This window comes from Apium graveolens, chromosome 4 (genome assembly GCF_009905375.1).
Source record: "Apium graveolens cultivar Ventura chromosome 4, ASM990537v1, whole genome shotgun sequence".
In the NCBI taxonomy this organism is placed as follows: Eukaryota; Viridiplantae; Streptophyta; class Magnoliopsida; order Apiales; family Apiaceae; genus Apium; species Apium graveolens.
In genome coordinates, this window is record NC_133650.1 from 148,910,143 (window position 1) to 148,918,437 (window position 8,295).

At 35.9% G+C, this 8,295-nt stretch overlaps 1 long non-coding RNA gene across 1 annotated transcript; it reads left to right on the plus strand.

Annotated features, from left to right (window-relative positions):
• Positions 1-2,180: 2,180 nt before the first annotated feature.
• Positions 2,181-4,741, plus strand: LOC141716927 (uncharacterized). The gene is made up of 3 exons (XR_012573442.1): positions 2,181-2,419; positions 2,709-2,847; positions 3,445-4,741. It is a non-coding gene; the product is annotated as an uncharacterized LOC141716927 (long non-coding RNA).
• Positions 4,742-8,295: the final 3,554 nt, after the last annotated feature.

An 8,295-nucleotide genomic window follows, 5' to 3' on the forward strand; every position in this document is an offset into this window, starting at 1 on the left:
ATCCAGCACAACTAGAGGTAGAACTTTTAAAAGGACCAAGAGATCGAGCATTTAGAAGTTGGATGTAGTTGCAGTTGATCTGACCCCCTTGAGCTAGAAGCGTTTGATATGATTTTAGGATCGGGTTGGTTGTCTGGTAGTATGGCAAGGATTGGTTTTAGAAGAAGTGAAGTGTAAAGTGTACAAAAGCCAATAGTAAGGTAAGTTTTTAGGTGCAGAAGCAATATAAGAAGTTCTTCCAATCATGCGAGAAAAGGAGTACTTGGATAAGCAAATTGTATTTATTGATAACATCCTCAACTATTAAAGGAATAAGAAAGTTTGTGTAGAACGCTCTTGGATATCCCTACGAAGATTAGAAGGGAAAAAAAACTATACGCTAAGTTTTCCAGTATGAATTTTAGTAGAGATAAATAAAGGATCTCGATCTTTCCATAACAGATGCTCTGTGTAGAAGGAAAGGATTGAATGTGATTAAAAATCGCTGAAGAGTTAATAAAAGAATTGGAAATAATGGAAGCTGAAGTTCAAATACCTAAGGATGGTAAGAAGTGAATATATAAAATTACTTTCCAACTTTGATTGATGGAAATAAGTAAGAAGTGTTCAAATGTTTGAGAATTAAGTTGAAAGTGAGTACCATCTATTATCTTTAGACGAAGGGTCGAAGTGAAAGGGCGATTCAGAAGATATAAGATATGTTGGGAGTATATGTTTTGGATCTAAAAGGAAACTGAGGTAATCATCTACCATTGATTGAGATTTTCTATATTAATAGTTATCATGCTTGTAGGGGAATGCTACCTTGCGAAGCCCTGCGTGAACATAAGTGTGGGTGTCCCTCTATTATGAGAAAGTGGGAGTAGAGATGTTGATAGGTCCTGAAATAATTTAGCACACCAAGGACGTAGTGGTGTTGATTTGGAATAGAGTTGAAGCAGCCTGGGATAGACAAAGAAAGAAAATGGAATTGCATTGAAAGAGTGTGGATATGGAAATAGGATCGTGGATATTGATAAAAGTTTCACCTTAAAAGAGATTGGTTAGGTTTGATTAGAAGGGACAAATTGAGTCTTAAATATAGGTACTCGTTCAAGGTATCGAGAAAAATACATAGAGTTGCTCATGAATTAGTATTTTAGCCGCAGTTGCAGCAAATTTATAGTGTGTTCTACGTGTCCATGATAAGGCGATATGTTTCCGATTCGAACCAAGTTGCTGATTAGGAGCCAATGGGCTCTTATCCAAATTTGCTCTGCGTAAAGTGATTGATCCAAATTCTAGATCGTTAAGGGCGAGTCCTCAGGAATGAGTTTATATCCATAATGAGTATGCTCCGAATAAATCCTCGAGCAGAAGATTTTACTTAGGAGTCAGAGTCAGATATGCTTTACAAATATCCTCACTTGTTCAGTTAGATAAGATTCTGAGGACAAAATCTTTTTAAGGGGGGAAGGATGTAACGACTCGTATATCTTTAGTATTATGTAAATGTGTAATTATTGAATAATTAAATAACTAAAATATGTATAAGGGTTCTGTCAGCGGGTTATTGCTTTGTTATTATGTATATGTGATTACTAGTGTATGGGATTGAATTGAGTGGTTAATTATTGAGTGGTATGATTTTTTTTCGCTTTTAAAAGTGATTGTATTGCAGTTTTATTATCCATAAATATTTGGATTGTGTCTAAAATTGTTTTTGTGATTTTATAATTACAACATCTATTTTTGGAATTTTATAAAATTTAGAAATCAATATTTTATTGATTATTTATCCCGAAATGATTTTCCGATTGTATTTATTAGTAAAATAAATATTGAATTCATAAATGCTTTAAAAATTACGAAACTCATATTTAATTAAGTTTATAATATTTTGAGAATTCTAAAATTATTTTGGAAATTTTCGGATTATATTTACCCGCACTTTTGTTCGTTTAATCGTAAAATGCGGGTCCGTTGCGCGTTTCAAAAATGCCTATTAAATTCTGAAAATTTTAGGTTATTAGTATTTTATTATTCTGAGCATTTTTGTAAGTAAGTGGTAATTTTTCCGAATAATTTCGACCACAGAATTGTTCGATAAAGTACAAAAACTCGAGTCAATCCGGATTATCACCCATTGCAGGGACGCATTGGAATTTCAGAGTGTAAAATGCTTCGTGTCAATTGCTGATTGCAGAGGTTATAATAAAAAAAAACCCACATACACACCGCCCTGCCATTTTTCTTTCTCTCAACTTCATCTCTCGGAAATCTCTCTCGATTTTCCTCTCTAATCTCTCAGTGTCTCTCTTCTGATCAATTAATTTCTTCATCTCCCTCTCTCCTTGTTTATGCTCCTCCCCTCTGTGTTCCCTGTTCCCGAAGTTTCTTGTTGTTGTTCCTTTTCCGGTGCTTCGCCGTGATTCCATCGGTAACTGCCGCTCCCACCTTGGTTCTTTATTTTTCCGATTTGTTTCCGGTTGTTATCACGGGGTCTGGCTTGTTGTTGTTTTGTTTCTTCTTCACCTAGTATGTTTATGTATCCGCTGTGTGTAATCTTGTGTTGGTTACGTGTGAATTCGTGTGTGTGCATTTGTGTTATGTTGGGTGCATGCGTCGGAAGTGGCGCGTGGATGCGCGTGTGAGTTCCTGTGATTAAATTGGTTGATGTGTTGTTGTGGTTCAAGATAATCCTGATTTGAATTTTATTATTTTTGCAGGAAAAAAATTGATTAATGTCCATGAAATAAATTATTTTTCGTGTGGGGAAATTTTTTTTGCTAATCGGTGGACTTCGCATTGGAAACCCGACTTTAATCGGGAACCAGCAAATTTTACCACCGTCGACGATGAGCCCTGGTGAGCCGACGGTGGGCCGTGATGAATTAATTATGAGTCCTCTGAATAAAATTATAAAATACGAATTGAAATATAAAATAAAAGTAATAATTAATAACTGTATTTGAATTGGCGTTTGGGAACTTTTGACTTTTGATTGTTGTTGTTGGGTAAAATTGGTGGTTGGGACTTGTGAAATTAGGTTGTGATGATTGTGTTGTTAATTTGACGTCGAGTTGTTCGACGGGATAGTCCGATAAATAAAGGAAGTGCTGCCCGATTTCCGGGAAAACAAATTACGGAAATACAGGAGTGCATCCAATAATTATCGGGACGTCAAGCAAATATACATGTATACTTTATACGAAACCTGATTGTATGTCGCGGTGAAGTATTTTTCCAAAACCAACAACCCTAATTTCGTAAAATGAGGAGTATACGTATTTTCTGGAAAGGAACACCGAACCGATTTTCGAGAACGTGAATCCTAATTGTTGCGTGTATTATAATAATAAATATAACTACGAGTCGGATTTTGATATCGTTTGGGGTAGAGTTGATAGCGAGGATATGTCAAGCATACCTAGATGTCTAACATAAAGTATTTCGACCCTGTAGGTTCTAGTCGGGAAACCGAAAGTGGATGTTGGACTAAGGATAACCTAGTGGACAGTCGACGCGCTCAGTAGGGTTTCAACCGAAGAACCCGAGTGTTAAAGTCGAATGCAAGGTGATCTAGTGGTTAGAAGATAAAGCCTGAGCATCCGAGTCGGCTCAGAGTCGATCAGTAATAGTTGTAAAGCTCTGTAAAGCAAGTACCCCTGACCATTCCTTTATGGTTCAGTACATATGAATAGCTAAATGTTTTATTCTCGTAATGGAACAGAAAGGTTTTAAGTTACGTATCCCCTGTATTTTAAAATGTTGTTTAAGTGTGTTTTTGGGGAAAAGTAACTTCTGAAAGTACCTATCTCTAAAATGTGATTAAAAAAATGGAAAAGAGGTTTTGAATAGTGTTCTGTGACAAAATTGATTTTAACAAGAGATAGGTAAAAGTGATTTTGAAACTGGATAAAATGAATCAGATATTGGATAACGTTGCGTAAGTTGCTAATTTGGTTGTGCGCATTACATAATCGATTAGTCCAACATAGATTATCAGAGACCTAGCTAGTCTCTATGGATCCGGTTACTTTGTGTGAAAGCCCGATCAGCTTTCCTAGAAATTTTGTTTGATAGCCCGGCCAACTATCCTAGATAACTTGTGTGGAGGCCTGATCAGCCGTCCCTAGATAACATCCAATACATATCTAATTGTGATTTAGTGGTTCCAGTAACAGAACAAGTAATTGAGGTTCTAGTAACGGAATAAATGGTTTTGGGTCCCCGTAACGGGACAAATGGTTTATGTTTCCTGTAATGGAACGGAAGGTTTGAAAATGAAAATAGCACGCTAGAATTGAACTCTGGTATTTATGCACAGCACACAACTGTTGATTTTGTTTTTCAGAGCATGCTAGTTTTGATATCCAGTTTATACATGTTTTACTTGTTTTCTAACAAGTTATGAATTCTGTTCGTATAACTGCTTTACTTCAAATCATTTTTACTTGTTATTCATATAGTGGTACTGCTGAGCAATTGATTGCTCACCCTTGCAGAATGTTTTATATATGTATTGCAGATGCCTAGGAGGTTCTTCCGTGGTAGTCAGGGCAGAGTTCCAGTTCCTTCTGTGTCATGCTCCTCTGAGGTAGTTGTGTTGGACCAAAGATGGTCTGTTTAGTTGCTGTATTAAGATAGTATTGTCAGGATTGTCTTTAGTAAGTTAGTTTTGTGATAGTTGTAACCTAAGTCATACTTAAACCTGGAAAAGATCTTGGAAAAAGGGGTTGTATTTATATAATAATGTTGATTTGGATTATGTTATGTTGTTATTATTATTATGGATGACGTCAACTCCTGGCCCCGGGGTTGAGGCCGTCACAAACCTGCTATCATTTCTTTGATAGAAGCTCTTCTATAATTTTATCTGCTTGATGTCATATGTACGCCAAGTTCAGGAATGTTCTTCATGAATCATGAATTGGTGATTATGTTGCCTCCTTGGAAGAATTCGATATGACATGTATGGACTCCGTATGGTTAGCTATTAATATTTCATGGAAAACGAATGACTACAGTAGGTCAGCGGTGGACCATAGTAATGCAGCAATTATTCTGCGAGTAATGAGCCGATTATAACCGTGAGAGTTGAAATGGAATGGATGTTGAGATTGAGTACCACTAATCCGGTCGTGGTGATGTATAAGTTATTAATGATAGACCAACTAAGCTGAACATTTACCTATGATATATTTATTCCTTCTTATTGATAAAGAGTAATATTACTATACGAAGAAGGTTGCGGTATAGAAATGGATTCTAGTAACGATGAGGTCTATAATGAAATCCCATATTCGATTTTCGCTGTCAAGCGAGTTTCAACGGTGATTGTTTATAAGCTCGAGCAAGAGCATGGGTCCATTGAATGATGGACGGAATAGTAAATATTCAGGCATGTGAATTGCGATGCTATAATACTTGATGTTGAGATATATACATATATATATATATATATGTTTTGTTCTCTTGTGATAAACCTTTATAGTTCAGAGGTAGACTACAAGCCAGATGTTTTGTGGTAATATTTTTTTTATATAATTCTCTTAAATTCTTTCTTTTCTCTTCTTTTCATTTTCGTGTAAACTGAGAAGAACAACCCTTCTAAAAGGGGAGGTATAGCCGAATGACTATCTATCTGTGTGATAGAAGCCTGGTAGGATACCACATGTTGTTTAAATGCTCGTCAAGTACTAAAGGTTGGCCACCTTATGTACTAACTATGTAATAGAACAAGTGTTCATGATCATAGTGATCTCTCAATAATTTTTTTTACTTCTATATGATTGATTAAACTTTGGAAATAGAAGCAGCTAGAAAAGGAGTAGTAAAAGTATAGTGGTATTCGGAATGGAAATGCGTTCGTGATACTGAGGTTGATGCGTTTATTAAAAGGTTATAGAATGCTAACGAGCAAAAGTGTAACCAGTATAGTATTATGTACGGAAGATAGTAATGACTACGAATTGGAAAAGAGAGGATACTGAGAAACAAAAGCTATAGTGCTAGAAACTATGATGAGAATCTGTGCAGTAGACTTGAAAGGAATTTGGAATGATAATTTAACACGGATTGATAGTTTTTTTATGACGATAGATGATATGACAGTGTCGGGATGTCGCCTTACGAGGCCCTGTACGAAAAAAGAAGAATATGCTAATCTCCCTTATATTGGGATGAAGTTGGGGAGCGCAAGATGCTCAGGTTCAAAGTAGTCCAAATAACCAAGGACATAGTAGATGTAATCAGAGGACAAATGGTAGTAGCCCAAGATCGACTAGAGAAGTATGCTGGTTTGTCCCAAAAGGACAAAGAGTATGAAGTAGGGAACCTAGTATTGTTAAAGGTATTCCCTTGGAAAGGATTAATGAGGTTCGGAAAGAAAGGAAAGCTAAGTCCACGATTTATTGGACCCTTGGAGATATTAAGACATATTGGGAAGTTAGCATATGAGCTAGCCCTACCCTCGAACCTGTAGTAAGTTCATAACGTGTTCCACGTATCAATATTAAGGAAGCATAATCCGAATGTCGGGCATATAGGAGAATATGAGCACATAGAAATGCAACCAGACTTGACCTTTATGGAGCAACCAGTGAGGGTTATGGATTGAAAGGAGCAAGTGCTTAGGAACAGGGTTATTAGACTAGTCAGAGTTTTATGGTAAAACCATAATGTGGAAAAAAAAATTGACTTGGGAGTTAGAAAGCGCAATGCTAGAAAAGCATCCCCAACTGTTTTCTATCTGTTTCCGGGACAGAATCCTTTTAAGGAGGGGAGACTGTAATAACCCCAATTTTTGGAAACATTTGAAACCCTGATGAATAGTAACTTTTTGCTGTATCAAACCACACTATATAGGAGTAATGTTATAGAAATTCTGAGATCGTATTAGTATTCCATAAGGTAAATGAGTGTATGTAAAGGTCGTCAGAATTCAGATTCGAAAACTTTGGTTTTTCCCGAAAATCCACCAGATACCGAAAGGATTAAGTATAAGGTAACATAATTAAAATGATTTTTTATTTAAAGATTATAGCAGAGGATCATTAAAGTAATATAAGATATTAATAAAGGTTCAGGGAAACCCAAATAATAAGATCCCGGATATGATCCCTCAAATGATCAAAGAGAACGAGAGTTAAGCGAACCGTAAAACAAATAAACGACCAAGGGACAAGCACATACAAGTAGAATGGGAAGGAGCTTCCAAGAGAAGCTAAAAGATGTGGTTAAAAGAGAAGGTGACATCATCACACCATGAGGATTGGACAAGTGGCAAGATGATGAGGTAGGCAAGATGATACAAGCAATTTACAAGATATTTAGCCAACGATTGATATCAACCAAGCATTTTTATGCACAAAGATCAATAAAACAAAGCAAGCTTCTCCCCCCCCATTTTATCTTCTTGACTTCGAATTTCTCATAAAAATGGTGAATTAGAAATTCAAAACACAAGCTATACTCCATGGAAAATTACAAGGTTTGTTTCTTTGGATCCTATATTTCATAACTAAGAAGAGCAAGTAGTTTGAGTTCTTGAATCCAAGGTTTGCTAGCTCAAACAAATCATTTTAGTGGAGGGTGAATAGTAACCAAGTTAGTTGTATTTTGGTTTTCTTAGGTTCCATTGAAGATCGAAGCTTCCTAAGGCCATATAAGCACTCCTTGAAGCTTCTAAGTGAATCTCCACTCTTCAAGAAAGGTATAAAGCTCTTGAACCCTTAAAAATCAGTTGGTTTACTATGGTTTTAAGCGTATTATGATAGTTGTGGGAGTATTCTAGGAAATGAGTATGATTTGGATGAGTTTATGCTTGTTTATTATCATTATTTAGTCATGATTATGCTTAAGTGATTAAAGTTATGAATCTTGAATATTTGACTTAGAAATTGGTGGATTATGTTATGGTATGTTATTGGTGAATGAATGGCGGATTGGTTTTGGTTGGTTTTGGTTGGATTGTTGGATTAATGATGAATTGAATTGATTTGGTAAAAATTGGTAATCGCGTAAACATAGCCGTCGTAATGCCCATTTTCAATCAACTGTTTGTACTTAGTGTTCATGACAGAAAACTCACTGACCAATCTGTAACCTTGCCATTTTTAACTAGATCGTGTCATAAGCTTCATTTTTCTATGTGGTTCCCTTAGATCCGATGTATAGTTTAAGAGAAACGATTATTTTAAGTAACGGCATTTCGAGAGCGAACCATTAACCCTCGCTTTAATTTGAAACCTTGATTAAGATCCTTAAATGACTAATTGGAGTACGAAACAATTTTGTAAGATTAATTGGTCA